Source organism: Perna viridis, chromosome 1, assembly GCF_037379345.1.
Source record: "Perna viridis isolate PV_CMFRI_1.1 ecotype Kerala chromosome 1, ASM3737934v1, whole genome shotgun sequence".
Taxonomy (NCBI): Eukaryota; Metazoa; Mollusca; class Bivalvia; order Mytilida; family Mytilidae; genus Perna; species Perna viridis.
Window position 1 is genome coordinate 58,999,670 of NC_142445.1, and position 17,335 is coordinate 59,017,004.

The 17,335-nt window shown below is 32.2% G+C and overlaps 1 protein-coding gene across 3 annotated transcripts in view; it reads left to right on the plus strand.

Annotated features, from left to right (window-relative positions):
• The first annotated feature begins 1,591 nt into the window (after positions 1–1,591).
• LOC148629602 (sex peptide receptor-like) overlaps positions 1,592–17,335 on the plus strand; it is a 49,418-nt gene continuing 33,674 nt past the window's right edge. The window contains exon 1 of one of the 3 annotated variants that reach the window (XM_088554133.1): positions 1,592–1,721. The gene's annotated coding sequence lies outside the window, so the exon portion shown is untranslated. Of the gene's footprint in view, positions 1,722–14,367; positions 16,491–17,335 lie in introns of those variants that run through there. The other 2 variants (XM_088554136.1, XM_088554134.1) reach the window with 2 other exon arrangements.

The following is a 17,335-nucleotide window of genomic DNA, read 5'->3' on the forward strand; positions in this document are numbered from 1 at the left end:
GTTTTGAATTAATGGCAAAACCAATTTAATTTTTTTTCTAATCTCATATTCTCTATTTTTCATGTTTCGCTGATAATTTGCAATAAAGATTACAAAAGTGCATTGCATTAAATAAATTGCTCTACATTAATTATAGGATTTCCTTCGGAAGACATTTTATGCCCCTTGAACTGCTAACAGCTTCCGAAATATTCGCTTGATTAAATTTTTCTGTTACTTATGTCATTCTTGTGCTAGTTTTGGCATGCAAAAAGACCAGAAAAGTGCATTGAAGCATTCATCTGTTGGTAGATGTTTTACCTTCAAGTGTTCTCAGTCATAACATTTTGCGTCTGAATGAACCATACTTGATGAAGGATTTCTTCAAATGTCCCGAGTGTAAGTTTTTCTTTTGTAGTGACATGTCTATATTTATATTTATCATTAAAATACAATTATTACTTTTATTTTCAACAAGTAAAATAAGGTCTCAAATGTTTTTACTGTAGATGTAAATATAAAGATCTTTCTTCTATGTTACCACCAACATTACTTATAGTTAAAGACTAAGATTGATTTCATCAACTATTTTATTTGGTTTGTTGGTATGGAATAAATGGTGAAAAGATTATCTATCCGCAGTGTTATTAGCATTTACTTCGTTGTATCATAACTGAATTTGATACGTGCCTAGAGATATATAAGCTGTATTTCATGTGCAATACAAAGAATTGTGTATGCACACAATATACGCAAGATACATTTATGTTTAAGAAGCAGCGTAGTGCGATGAGTGAAATTCTTTACTGCTAGTACATAATTAGAAAGATATATAGCATGCATGGACCAACATTAAAGGTTGATGAAAAGAATGAAAAACATGTATTAAATCATGTCGTCTAAAGGTACATACAAAATCGACGCAAGGCCGCTAATTTCTGATGGAATTTTGGTCGCTCCCTCAGTGGGAATAGAAACCTCTTCCCTGTTCCTTTTCTATGATAACACCGCCTGTACCACGTCCAACGATTTTGATCACTCGGCCAGCAGGGCTATATGATATATATATGACTGAACTGGATGAGCATGGTAAATGGGCCATAACTATCTAGCCTTTATGAGCATGCATGTTCAACAAAATATGAATATTGAATCAAAATCATTTGCAATAGACTGGTTTTAATTGAAATAATTTCCCACATTATACACAATAATTAAAAAAAAGTTAGGTTGTACAAAAACATATCAATACGTTTTATAGACTGATGATGATAGTAATGAACCCCTTATTTCTATGACCATTGAAGACAATACTTTTTTTAGGAAGCAATGACCATTTGGTATGTACAGTATACATACGATCATATGGTTTGGAACATATATACACCATGTTATGCAAAAAGGTTAAAGTCCAGATAAACTGTAGATTGACTTGCATTTATCGTCAGGAAAATACGACAAATTCATACTTATTAATTGATTTGTTATTCGGATAGTTATCAAAGTTTGATCATGTTTTCATTCAGTTGATGAAAGTGATATTTTCATTCGCTAAATAAGCAATCTGGTTCTTTAAATGATCAGCTGTTGTTGGTAATATGTGTTCATTATATCCAATCAGATGAAACAACGATTCCACAAGTCTATTCTTAATGTTTAAAACTGTGTGGGCATTTTTAGTTTTGTCGTAATATTTCAGTGGATTGCTGAGGCGAATCTTTGGTAAAATAATAGAAGATCAGGTAAGAATAGCTTGTTTCTTTTAATTTTATCTACAAATGCATTAGATATAAATCTATTAATGTGAAATTTGAATTTGCGACATAGTTTTGCTTAGTAGATTTTAAAGACAGTTTCTATTATTGCTTTAGACTATGAATTGATCATATCATTTTTATTCAAACCTTATATATCGAAAATTGATCTGGAAATAAACTGATTTTGTAACTTATTCATCTCATAAATTCCGTTTGAGAGGAGAAGTAAATCATTTTTACTGACACTTCACGAAAAAAAACAAATTTACATGTGCTCTCAATCACCCAATGAAATTAACAGTACTGCGTATACATATTTGCAAGAAGCCTATCCATTTAACTACCTTATTGATTATTATTTCAAATGAGATGCACACAAACGACAAGACAGTTTATTACTTTTCACAATCATACATTAACTTTGATGATGTCATAGATTATTTAGTAGTTTCTTAGACTATAAACTAATTCCGTGGTATTTTGACAATCTTTTATTTTATTTTATGCCTCTGATATTACACCGTTTCAAAGTCAACCAGAATTTATCTACTTGTGTAAGAAAATAAAATAAAGATGATTTTTATTACCCATTATCAGTAATGACTGTTGTATATGTTTGATAATTTTACTGATTCTTTTAGAATTGTTAAATAACAATAAGTACCAATTATCGTAACGATTCATAGAACCCTTTGATACAAACATTTATGTTTATCAAATATTTATTATCTTCACGTGTTTTGCAACATTTTAAGTAGCACTCCAGCTAAGAATCATGCAAAATGTGATTCATGGGTAAAACGCCTACATATTTTTACTTTTGATATTTTATTTGAATTGACATGGTAAACAGAAATTTACATTCAGCCTTTCATATAACCTGTGTTCTTAGGAGATAAAAAATATGTAGAATGCAATGTAGATTTCAAAATTAAGGGAGATAGCTCTGTAAATGACACTCAAATAAAATAGAATCTATTGGATTTTCATTGTTGATTAACTCCTAAGAGCAGGCAGAGATTTGAATGAATAATTACACCTTTCATAGTATAGACCCTTAATATTGTAATAATAAAAATATGTAGCCTTTTCTGGAGGGTATCACATTTTTCAGATTTTGCATGATTCTTACAAAGACAGCTACTTAAGACCTCAGAAACTGTTAAATGGTTCATGATATTTTATTACGTAATATAACGCTAAATTTGCACATTGTCACAATGTTTTAAACTCTTCTTAAAGGGCTATTTACACTTAGGTGTGTTTTTGTCCCCCTACAAGGTTGAATTTCTAAACATAGACATATAACGTTACCAATTAACGTTTTTGTTAAGGATGAAGTACAAAAACATTACTATATTAGAATTTTTAGTTTATTCTAGTTGAGCAAAGACAAGTTTAATATGGTAGGAAGCTCAAATTTTGCAAAAAAGCTACATTTTGGTATGTAGACATATATAGTTCTTCATTTGAAATATTCACATTTATTCCACTTAATACCAATGACATTATCATGATAATTTGTTAAAAACCTATATTTTAAACAATCGCCGATTTGCCCATAAAAAGTCAAGTCCAGGGTAGACAAACGAGGAAAGGAAAACTATGACCCGTTGAATAAATCAGTTTTCATAGTGCAGATGGATACACCATAACGATCCACGAGTTCATGAAGACCATAAAACGTCTGTAAGGATGACTGCAATCTTGTAGCAACATAACCCTGTTCCAGAAGCCTATTTGTTAGTGTTCTAGGGCGATACAAAAAGTATGCGTAGTTTCAGCAAGCTCTGGCAAAACGTATCAGTTGTGATATGAACATTCCATACGCAGGTGCTGAAGGGATGTTGCCACAGATGAAAGGAAAGTTGACAATTTCGAATGAAAAGTCATCATGTTAGTCGTAAAGTTTGGTCAATAGTTTTCCTTTACCATCGATTTCTAAGTGTAGGTCAAGATATGAGGCTGACTTCACAGTGTCTGTAGTATCCTTTATCTCAAGTTCTTTGGGGTAGATGCGATGTATCAAATTTCCGAAATTAGGATTGTTTAAAGATAATACGTCTATATAGCGGAAACTGAGATTAAAGGCTCTAGCTAAACAATATTCTTTCTTTTGGATCAGATCAGCTATAAAGTCAGCTTCATAAGAGTGAAGGAAAAGGTCAGCAAGGAAAGGAGCACAATTTGTTCCCATTGGAATGAAGACCGTTTGTTGAAAAACACGTCCAGCGCACTGGACAAATATGTTGTCGATTAAAAATTCCTGCATGTTGTAAACATCTTCCTCTGTATATTTGGAAGATGATTTGTAATTATTTCTTACAAAGTATGAGGAATCTCTACCAAGAACTATATATTTGTATCTAGGTGTACCATCTTTTTTGGAAAAAAACAACGATGTATAATGTTTTAAAGTCAGGATTTTAACTGAGTATGGGGAATAGAAGTATACAGTGTCATAGGTATTAATGCTATTATATTCAGATAATAGCCTTGAACTGATTGTCTCCAAAAGATCTTTCGAATTTTTCAGGATCCACAATGAATTAATATCACTACGGGAGTAACAAGTGATGTGGTAGGACTGGAGACCCTCTTTGACAGTTGTGAGTATAGAAGTTAAAAGTTTTGAAAGACGTTTGGTGGTACATTTTGCAGATTCAGCGATTAAACGTTTTTGTATGGATTCTTGTGGAGTTTAGGAATCCAATACATAGACGGTAAATCACAATCATCGTCTTTGGTAGAGAGACCAAAAGAGGATAGCACAGATTTATGATTTTCCACAATCTCTTCTTTGGAGAGTGTGGTAGCAGTATAGGTCTTATCACTGCTATTATTTTCTACCACTACCTATGATTATAAACATTGGATGTAAAACGTTTTGCAGACAAAAACAATGTTGTTTTGGGCTTTGTCTGCTGGTACGACAACATATTTGTCATGTATAATAGACAATGTTTTAGCTACTTGGGGGTCTTTGAAAATCGATGTAGCCTTGGCAAAGAGTTATTTGATCTTTCTAGAATAACAATATACTTAATCTGCAATAATCATAACAAACATTTGAAACAAAGAACGTGTTATGATAAAATGTGGAAAACACCATTTTTTCAAATGTGGAAGTTCTAAAACCCAGAAACTCAAAAAAAGTGTACGGGCCTTGAGACAATTGTGATGTACCACATTTGTATACTATACAATTTCTGTTTTAAAGATTGGTATATAAAAGGAATAACATAATGGATAATAACACAGAACACACATTTGTATCTTAGGCTATAACTAATCTGCTCATCTTATTTCTCTTGTTCTTAGTCATTTACTTTAATTGCTACTTTGGTGTTGTCATCTGTTTAATTCAGGTTTATTCTCACTTTTCAACAAGGTTAAAAAAATTGTAATTATGTTTTATCTTAAACGATTTCCAAATTTCAACTTCTCTCTATTTCAATTAAATTTTGTTTAGAGTGCGTTATATGATATTGTAAAAACATGGAATGCGCGAAAAAGATTGAAAAAAATCAACTCAATTAAGTGTATTATCAAATGAAGCAATAAACGATGGGTGCACGAGCACCTCCTTTTCAGTTAAGTTCGAACAATTACTTTTATACTGCCAAGAAAAACTCATTATTATTGAATTACTGGAGGTGTTTGCGTTTAATCTATTTCACATTAGTTGGATTTTTAGCCTTTCTTCTAATTGTCGCAAATGAGACGAAATAGTTATTTAAAAAGAGGAAATTATGGGTAATTTCAGATCACTACAAATAGTTACCTGTCTGATATTTTCATGGAAGCAAACGTTGCCAAACACCTGTATATAATAAGGATGCCGAACAAATTATCATGATTGTCTCTTAACACAACTGTTACTTTACAGTACAATATGATATAGCTCTTGTGTCTTGATTCTTCGAGTTTAACCTTCCCATTTGGGACAAACAGTATCGACTATGATTATGCTTCTTATTGACTTAAATGATTTTGTAACTGTTTGTTTTTAGAACCACATCCGATCCGATGTTTTTCTTTAATCAGTCTATAGTAGCCTAGTAGCCTGTTACTTGGTATTGTATCTTTATTCACTGGTAACAAGTTGTCGTAATTTGTACAAACTTGGTCTATTCGTGGAGTTTTGAACCAGTGGATTTTAGTAGAACTCCTAAGTTATTAACGGTCATTTTCGTTGGGGACTTGAAACCGTGGTTGAACCAAACAACCAACACCGCGACAATTAGTTCCAAAGGAACAAAAGCTCTTCGTTCTTATTTATATGCAACATCTAACACTTTTGAACCAGTGTTAAAGGTGGAACAGTATTACTTTTCAATTCATTAAAAGATATCTAATGTTAGTTTAAAACATCTTTATAATTTCAATTAATTTTCATATGTAGAACTAAATATTTGTTTTTGTGACTATAACTGTATAATTAAAAGTAGATAGAAACTGATATTTTTAAAAGTGTATGATGAATGCAACAAGAAACAATTTAATAATTGGAATCAGTTGTTTGCAACCAACCTCAAACTCTACCCAAATCATGTGTCATGAAAATTGATATACCAGAAAACAGACTGAAAAGGTTTAAATAATGACGTTTACAAGTACTTCAACCAAAACGTCATATTTTGCAAAGCCCTGTCCACATTGCGGACGAATGTTGATTATCTAATCATTTCGAGGATTTTTTTCGAAGATTTGTAATGACTATATCCGTTTATTAACAAGCAGAACATACTTTTTCTGTTTGATATGATTCCTTTCATGGTATAATTTCCTGGTATAAAATTTACTTTGATTTCCATGTTATTTTCGTGATCTCTGCCCAAATGTAAAAGACAAATGTGAAATAAATGTATAGAAATGAAAAGAAAGGTTGAGTACATATCAAGTTTGTTATTATGGATATAGCAATAAAAATAGATCAGTGAACTTGTTGGTAAAAATCTAAATGCTTAGGTTCAGGGACATAACTTGATAAAACATCTGCAAGCCAAAGAAAGTCACGATAATGTAATTGATATTCCAAGGTTTAAAGGCAAACAATTAAGGGGAGGAAACAAGAGTAATATAGAAAGAAAATGAATATTGTAGATTCTAACAACGCATTGCCTGTAGATCATATCGTAGTTTCCAAGAAAAGTTATTAATATGAAATTACTGTTTTAACCAGTTTAGTTTGAGTCAGTAAATTACACCTTTTGTATTATGAACAACTCATCACATTTAAACAATCAAATGGTATCAGTTTGGATTCATAGATTACCATCTCTCATATTTCTGTTCGTACCAACAAGTGAACCACACGTGAATCTCGACAAACACGATAATTGTCTACAGTATATCCATATGTCCACATAAACTCAACAACCTTAAAATGGAAGTGACATATATTTTTATCAAGTTTCGATCTGTAGTTCGATTTACAATGCTGTTTGCTACAGGAGACGATTTGATTTACTACTTCTTTACTATTTAAAATGGTTTGAATTTCATATTTGGCATCATGAGCTCATAGCCGTTCTTTTGCACTTTAAAGTAAGTTAAGAATATTTTTGCATAGTTTGTTTATTTGTGACCTGAAACTGATACCATTTCAAGCCAAGTTACTGTCAACTGTAAAGATAACGATATCTTTCAAATGATAAGTTTAGGCGACTGTGAAATTAGATGAATGCGTCTCTACCAAAGAAATGAAATCACAGACTGACTGATCATCGAAGGTATTTTTAATATAAGTATATCAGTATTAAGTATTGAAACATCTTCTTTATAGCTTTTAAATTAATTATAGCTCTATCATTCAAAAAAAGATTTAAGTTATACAATATTTTGATAAACTTAAAATTTTAAATGGATAAATATACCAAAGAAGATGTTGACATCATATTGAAATGAAGGACAACTCATGACCAAACTATACGACGCATACGTTATACCAGAGCTTGTAGCTTCTACGCCGACGTTTTGTACAGTGCTAGACTTTTTACAATTATGCTTTTGATTCAAGGTTATGCAGATACAAGATTGAAATCATCACTACATAAGTTTAATGGTCATCATCATAAATTCATTGTTGGTATGGTGCATCTATCTGCATCATTTACTATTTTAATGAAAGTAATGCATTTGAATTGAATACGCTGGTCATTATGGACTTTCCTAGTTTCGGAAGGTGGATGCCTTAAAATAGAAAGAAATTCTTTGGTTTGTAAATTTGCAATTTATAAGCTTTAATACTTAATGTTTATCTTAAGTCTGAGGAGACCATTGATGATATTAAAAGATGAATAACCAAACCAGCAAAATGAAAAGGCGTCTAGTATATTTTATTCAGTGGATATTTTAGGCTGAACCATTCTCATTTGTTGAACCTGTCAATGCAAAATATTGTATCAATTTGTAGGTAGGATTAGGAGAAACTTTAAAGTGAACACCACACCGGTAGAATCTATTTATCGGCAGTATATCAAGAATCAATCTGTTTTAATAGACATTCAGGCTGAAATAAATCCAGAAGAATAAAATGACCATGAAAATTAATTGAGTTACTTAATAAATGTCATATTCTGTTGAATTATGATCAGAATATAGAATAAAAGAAATTTTCTGATAAATACATCACAAAGGAGTTGTGTCAAATAAATTTAGTCTAGACTTAAGAAGAACACGAGAAGACGGAAATTTAGTAAGTACAATAAGTTATTTTAAAGACACAACAGCACCGAAATTTTTGTTATCTGAATGTGACGCGATTTTCTCCGTGTTTGTATATTTTTGAAAAATTCTATACAGTTTTCGTTGATTCTGTTTTCTATGGTTCGTAATGTTTTCTTTGATAATCATTTCACCGCCATCAAGCATCCGGAGCATCATGGTTTACGTCTATCCATAAGTACACACGTCATACTGATTAAAAACCATTCTAACAACGATTTGAGATTTGGTTTGTAGCCTCAGTTGTTTTATGAACAAAACTATGTTTGATACATCCGGCCATGTCGATGGCTACATTTTGCTTTTACGTGTATGATCTAGGATTTTAGCTGTTTGAATTTTCCTTAGCTAAAATCTTAAACTATTAGAAACACTTTGAAATATTCACTTAAGCATGTGTGAGACTGACTTGTGGTTCCATTGATCTCGTGGTTAAATGTTTTATTTAGTGTGTTGATGTATCGGAACATCCGTGGCATATAAATACATTTCTTTTAGTTTCAAAAGCTTTATAATGTAGAAGGCCTTGCTAAAACATATCAAATAAAATGTCAGAATCAATTTTTCCTGATCCATATTCCAAATTTTTTTAGGAGTCCGAGTTGCTCATTTGCTTTTGTTACTTTGTATGTATAATTTTAGTTAATTTATGTTCTTTGTTGTGTATGTCTGTTTTCCATGTCTGGTCTTTTCCTGGATTACATTCTTTTGATTACCGCTATAACCCTGGTTCCCTTGATTACTCTTTCAAATGTACATTGCCGGTTGTATTAATCAAAGAGGCATTTTTAAATTACGATATGCATAAGTCGATATCGTTTGCGCTGAAACTACCCAGCTATTAACCAACTGAATGACTAAAACTGTCTTACGTCTTTTTGTTTTGTTTCAATCAATTTTCTATTGTTTTTAATTCAAATTATATATTGCTATAGATTAAAGAACATCTATCAGTTTGCCATATGCGTTTTAACGGTTTAATGTCTATTTATATGGTTCATATTAGTACGTGGGCTGAGATAAAAGGGCATTCTTAGCGTCTGAATTGATCAGATATGTTGGGTACATCATTATCTTTTATTATGAATGCCTCAAATAAGAGTTTTACAGTGTTAGGTATGCTGTAAATGAGAATTCTGTTTGATACTGAGACCATTTTTTTCTAAGGATAGGGGTATTATTTTTAACTTTGTTTTTGAATATTCTTTCTTGAAAATTTATCTATCGAATGATACCAAATTTTAGACGTTTTAATTAAGTAATAACTTGTAGAGGCGAATTTATGTGACTATTTACGGAAAAATCGAAAATCCCATTTATTTGATTTTGTTTTTTAAATAAAAATTCTGAAAATCGCCACGAGTCATCAAAAGAACCCCAGAAGTATTAATTGCGATAACACTTTAGAGGAAATACCAAATAAGCCATTATTACTGAAGCACAAATACTCTAGTGGTTTTGACATTGAAAAATATGTCAATTTAAGCAATTTTCGGTTGGGTAGGGGTACATTTTTTCATTTTCTCCCAAAACTGTAGTATTACCGCAACGGTTTTGGTACCATTGTAAAGCCGAGACAGTAGGTTACATTGTGATACCTAAATCTGTTTAATTACACATGCTGTCCTAGGAAAGCTGAGACATTCAAACAATTGAGTCACAAAAATCTTTGCTTTGCCCCTGTCGGGTACAGATATAGGCTTATACTGAAAAAGATTCCGAGAATATTCTTTGTGGACCAATTGATTCGATAATGGGACGTATCAAGGTACCTAAAAATCACCATGAAGTTGATGAGTGTGTGTAAATATATCAACACCATGACGAAAGCCGAAGGCATTGATATTGTGCAGTATTTGAATTTCATCAATTATAATACCCTTTTCTACGTAATAACATTGCAATATGTTGCCGTTGACATGCGGCATCTATCTCGGCGGGAGTTCCGTTTGTCATCAATTTGTTTATTTGTTTGTTGGGGTTTCACGTCCGAGCAGCAATATTTCAGCTATATTCAGACGATGAACATGAAATGGATAATAAAATGAACATGAAATGATGATGAAATAAGAAAGGGATAGGACACAAGGACAATGGGGTCGACAAATTTTGATTGCCACTGTAAATAGGGAGAGGTGGGGCAATTTGGCATCCTATAGCGGAGCCCTATGGTTCCTACTCCGGGAGAATACCACAGCAGGGTTCTTTAACGTGCAAGGAACGTGGCATCTTTCCCAACACGGTGCACCATTATGGTTTGCGGTCAGGTTTTCCGTATTATAGCCTGACAACCCCAGCATGTAAAACACCAGGGATACCCCATTCCACCACCTGGGGCACACATCCCAGTTGCTCTGTGGGCAGAGCGCCCTAGCTCCCGGCTAGTGTTCTGAGCACTATTTAGTCGCCTTTAACGACAAGCTTAGCGCTGCTGCAGGCCTATTCTTTTAACACCCGGACCTGCACGGGGTTTGTCATCAGAGGTAGACGTAGAAAATAATAGCAGTGATAAGACCTATACTGCTACCGCAGTCTCCAAGGAAGATATTGTGGAAAACCATAATTCTGTGCTACCCTCTTTTGGTCTGTCTATCAAGGACGATGATTACCGTCTATGTACTGGATTCCTAAACTCCACAAGAATCCATACAAACAACGTTTCATAGCTGGATCTGAAAAATGTACCATCAAACCTCTTTCAAAACTTTAACTTCTATACTCACAACTGTCAAAGAGAGTCTGCAGTCCTACCACAACACTTATCACTCTTGTAGTGGTATTAATTCAATGTGGAGCCTAAAAAATTCGAAAGACCTTTTGGAGACTATTATCTGAATAGCGTTAAACCTATGATTTTTCAACACTGCATACTTTTAATCCCCATACTCAATTAAAATTCCGACATAAAAACAGTATACATTGTTTTTTTTCCAAAAAAAAGATGATACACCGAGATACAGATATATAGGTCTTGGTAGAGATTCTCATACTTTTTAAGAAATAATTCCAAATCATCTTCCAAATATACAGAGGAAGATGTTTACAAAATGCTGGAATTTTTAATCGAAAACATATTTGTCCAGTGTGGTGGGCGTGTTTTTAATAAACGGTCTTCATTCCAATGGGAACAAATTGTGCTCCTTTACTTGCTGACCTATTCCTTCACTCTTATGAGGCTGACTTTAGAGCTGATCTGATAAGAAAGAAAGAATATCGTTTTGCTAGATCTTTTAACCTCAGTTTCCGCTAAAGGATATTATAGACACTGTGAAGTCAGCATCATATCTTGACCTATACTTAGAAATCGATGGTAAAGGAAGACTATTGACCAAGCTTTACGACAAACGTGATGACTTTTCATTCAAAATTGTCAACTTTCCTTTCATCTATGGCAACTGCGTATGGAGTGGAGTGTCCATATCACAACTGATACGTTATGCTAGAGCTCGCCAAAACTACGGAGACTTTTTGTATCGCGCTCGAGCTCTAACAAATAGACTTCTGGAACAGGGTTATGTTGCTACAAGATTGAAGTCATCACTACAGAAGTTTTACGGTCGTCATCATGAACTCGTAGATCATTATGGTATATCCATCTGCACTATGAAAACTGATTTATTCAACGGGTCATAGTTTTCCTTTCCTCGTTTGTCTACCCCGGACTTGACTTTTATGAGCAACTCGGCGGCCGTTTCTAGAAAATCAGAGGACGCTTACCCTACCGGTGCATCTGGTCCATTCTCCCAATTTTTAGTGGAGTCCGAGTTGCTCATTTGCTTTTTTGACTTTGTATGTATGATTTTAGTTACTTTGTGTTCTTTGTTGTGTTTGCCTATTTTCCATGTCTGGTCTTTGTCCCTGGATTTCATTCTTTTGATTTCCGCTATAACCTTGGTTCTCTTGATTACTCGTTCAAATCATAGCAACAAAATTTTAGCGTTCGTTTCGTCAAACAACACGATGGTAACGATACAAATTGTAATTGAACGTGTAAACGTAACTAAATACAAAATAAAGAATTAGGAAGTTCAACCTAGAACACCAAACATCACATGACAATCTAGAAATCGCTTCGGTGTGATTTTTGGATTAATTTTTCTTGACAAAAAAGGACAATACAATATCCTTTTCTAGCATTAAATATGAAAGGACTTTTTTTGTTGTGTAAATTTCAAAATGACTAGTCAACCATATCTTTGTCGAGTTTTAAGGACAGTTTTTCAACGGACCATATGAAAATCTACGAAAAGAAACTTCGGCACTTATAACCAAGCTGATTCTCTATTCGTAGGAAGCTTGACTTTAAAAGTGCTACTATAAGAAAAAGGGAAGAGTGGTCTAGAACTTCAATTTCAGAAATTGTCATGTAAATGTCACTGTAAGTGCTTTAGGCATTTTTCTTTATGTACAGTTTTCATTTGTTATTGCAATAATTATGTCATCTAAATTGTTAATGTTCCCAATAACTCTAGAGTTTGGAGTTTACGCTGAGACCAGATTGACGTTTATGTCTATTAAGTATCAACAGAAAGTTTATATTGTGTTACATTGTATTGAAGAACTTACAAGTCTTTATTTAACAAAATGATTTTTCTTTCTTCAATTGTCTTTCAACTTATTCTAATTTTTGTCGTCAATTAGTTATATATACAATTCCATGTGAATGTGTGATGTTATCACATTATCTTCTTATGTTTTCAAAAGCTTTGATTTTGTTTCACTCATATCTGTGTATTTGTTATTAATATATTTTAGATTTAAAAGAGAAACATTAATGTTGTTGCCTGCTATTGAAAACCTTTAAAAACACTACCATAGTTTATAACAGAACTGTCAAAGAAATTTGTGTGTTCACAGCATCCTAAATTTTAAACTTGTGAAGATCTTATTTATAGTGTAAATATAAATTAGGCTTGTTAGTCTTTTCATTCCTTAAATCGATTAGAATAATATTAATCATCCACATGTCACTTTCGATTACAGGCTTGAGAAATGGGTACACATAATCTTTAAAGTTGTTTAAATTTTTTACAACAAGCGTCTAATAATAGGTTATTGAATCTTAGATAATTGTACCTAAGAAGGAAAAATGAATTGTAGGAAAATTATCAATAAACTTAATTATTATAATTGAGACACTTACGGGTTCATCTAAATGGCAATTCATGTCATGCTAAGATCGGCCACTTAAAAGTATATATATATCTAAACCGTTTTTTAATTTTTTTTTTCAATTTCATTATTGAATTATTTTGAGCATAAAACTGAACAGCCTTTTTTTACGAGAGCCCGTTGAGCTCATTTTCGTAGACTAAAAATAAAATTTCGCGTAATAACGCAAAACTCTCGCGAAACAACGGGAAACAGTTTTGCGGAAGTTTCGCGTTATTTCACGAGACAATTTTTTTAGTCTACGAAAATGATGTCAATGGGCTTTGGTACTTTTTAATACATTTTAATAAAAGTCTTTTATATGCAAGATATTTTAGTCGATAAATTTCTTGACTCAACATAGGTGATAATGATTGATTGAACGATAAACAATGACTTAACGAGCAAATAAACAAGTCTCCATATTGACCGAAGTAAGAATATCATTGCAGTCATAAAAGCTAATATCACTGTGCGAGTATGTTTGTACAAGTAGGGACTGTGATTCAGTTTTAAACGTCATGCATCCTCTTACCAAACAAAAATTGTTATAGCCTAACTGACACCTAGCTCAACCAAACATCTCTACACCACGTACCGTGCTTGGGATGACTAGAACTAAATAATTATATGTTCTTTTAGGTTTCTGGTAGTTCTGTTGTATTATTATTTTTCTTTATGTGGCTACAGACTTATTTAAATAGACGAAACTATTCAAAGGTTTTAATTTGTGTTCATAAAGGAAATACACTGTATATGACTTTACTAGTCAATAACTCTCAATGATACGGGCAAGGCGAAGACTGAAAGTGTGTCTTACAATACGTATACTGTAGACTGTTCCTGAAGTATTTCCGTCAAGATGAACGAGGTTGCTGTCATCAATTTAATGGCAAGTTTTAACGCAGTTTCATTCTTTATATAATTATACTCAGTGTCAACTTTTTCACGTACTATACACGAAGTCCATTTATCTGCCTTACAAATTAACTGTCTTGTGATAACAAAAACAACTAAACAATCAATATTTCTCCTTTCTTTTCACGTTCTTGATGATATGTTTGTTAGAGGAACAATATTGTAAGTGTTGTGTAGTCATTTGAAAGAAGAACGCACGCAACTAAGAACAATAGATACTCAGAAATGGAGTTACACATATGACCCTTCCATTTACCATGTCATAAAGTAACCGGCAACATATCTTAACCTAGGACTGATGGATGCAAGTTGTACCACAACATAACTAACAAAGTTCTTATGAAAAGACAAGAAAATAATGTAAAGATTATTTAAAAACATAGGTCAGAATTAAAAGTTGTTATGCATGGAAAAATGGGTTAAATTTAGATTTTACAGCGCGCCAAACCCCCTCATTCATTGCGGCGTGAATATACCGGTGGTGATTATATAGCGGTGGCATGCTATAGTATCATAATCGGTAAATCAGCAGTCACATTAGCAAAAAGACTTATTTACAAAAAAGCAGTAATTACTCATTGTGTTAGAAGAAACTGAGTATTTTTCAATCAAGAACTGATGTCTGAAAAAGAATTTGGTAAGATAACCTTTTGAGACGCATTTTCTCATAGTCCTGATTCAGAAGTTTGTTACGCAGATAACTATGGCGTCTAAGGAAATAAGAATAGTTATTCTGTTGTATTGAGAATTTTAAACGGTATTAAAACATAACATAACCGTAACAAAATGTGAGAATAACGTAGCAATTCTCGCGTTGTAGCACGATATTTTCAACAATGTAATTATTATTATTTGTTACTTTAATCGATGAGCTGAATTAAAAGTAAATCTTAGGATATCTATAAAAAAAAGTTTTGAATTACTTTTATCTCTTGAGACGACAAATAATTATAGGAAAATAGTACAATCAGATATATTTCAAATATCAATTGCTGTGATGATTCAGATGTAAGACATTGCAAAATATTAATATCTATAAAATGTATATTGAAGATACATTGCAGCGAAATTGGAACGATCTTCACAATGCGGAAATCAAACTTTCGATGAAGTTATAAAAAAAACCTAAGCAAGTTATTGAAAGAAAAAAGAAAAGGTTTGAACATGTATCGATAGGGTAATCGTCTTATGAGGTTTAAGTTTCAAGGTTTACAGTAGATCACATTCAATACTGTGAGTGTTGGTGAAAAACTATCAATTGTCAAATTCATGATGGAGGCTATAAATATAGTATAATCAGTAACATTCATGTGTTAGTAGAAAGTTTTGCAGAGTTACAGTATTCCTCAAAAATGATATACATATTCAAATTATAATTGACGAAAAGTTTTCTCATTACTTTGCCTATCACTGCTTTGAATAGCATGAAGATTGATAAAGTAAAAATGGCATATTGAGGAATGTTTTAAATGTCAAAGAAATTTACAAAAAATAATACACGATTAGGATTCACGGGCAATTATGTAAAATAAACAACGACAGGTATATCTTAACCAATTATAACAAGATGCAACAATAGCACTGTTTTAAAACAGGGGTTAGCAAAAACGGAAAGCTAAAGTTATTTCTAAGATATCAAATTGAAATCACATGAAAGATATCCAAAAAAATATAACAAAGATTGTAAACCTTTTCAATAGTAATAAATGATATCAATTTCACCATGTTAAATCTCAATCAATAAGAATTTATCATAAATATATAAGATTTATAAGAAATGATATTTTTAAACAGAAAATTGACATATTTGACATTCAATATCTTCTTTTCTGATTTTATCTTCTATTTCCTTTCCCTTGATATGCAAAACAGGTAGAAACAATGTGACGGAACAATAGCACCATACATTACAACTATCTAAGTGCGGTTCCATACAAGTATCAGACAGATGTAAGGGTAAGTGGCACACGATGGTTTTCCAATTGTAATTAAATATTTTGCCTAAATGTTTACTTTAAAAATCGAATAAAATAAAAGCTATGATCGATCATATAAATAAGATAATCCTAAAAAGATTTTATGCCAAATTAAGACAAATTGCATAATGATTAATTTGTGTTATTCAAGCCTGTCCCTCGTCTATGAAATTATTCACACATTATTGGTATCACATGTGTTATCTAATATTATTTAGAAGATGTGCCTTAATCAGAAAACTTCCAATATCTGAAAAGTAATGTTAAAAATAAATACATACACACAGAATAATAGGGAATCAATTTCAATCATATTCCGTTTTTTTAAATTTTTTTAATGGAATGGTTTTTAAGATGAATAAATGTATTCAACGCGTGTAACATAATAAAAAGAATTAAAAGACCTTTAATCGTTTTGTACAAAAGAAAGCCCAGGGGGACTTCATACTCCTTTATCTTAAATTCCTTATTCTTAATCCTTTATTTCTAAATTTAAAAAACGATCGACATTCCAATGGGAACAAATTGTGCTCCTCTACTTGCTTACCTATTCCTTCACTCTTATGAGCCTGATTTTATAGTTGGTCTGATCTTAAAGAAGAAAAGTCGTTTAGCTAGATCCTTTAATCTCAGTTTCCGCAATATAAAACGTATTATCGTTAAACAATTCTAGTCTCGGGGATTTGACACATCGCATTTTCCCCAAGAACTTGAGATAAAAGATACTTCAGACATTGTGAAGTCAGACTCATATATTAACCTACATGTGGAGATCGATGGTAAAGGAAAACTGTTTACCAAACTATACGACAAACGCGATCACTT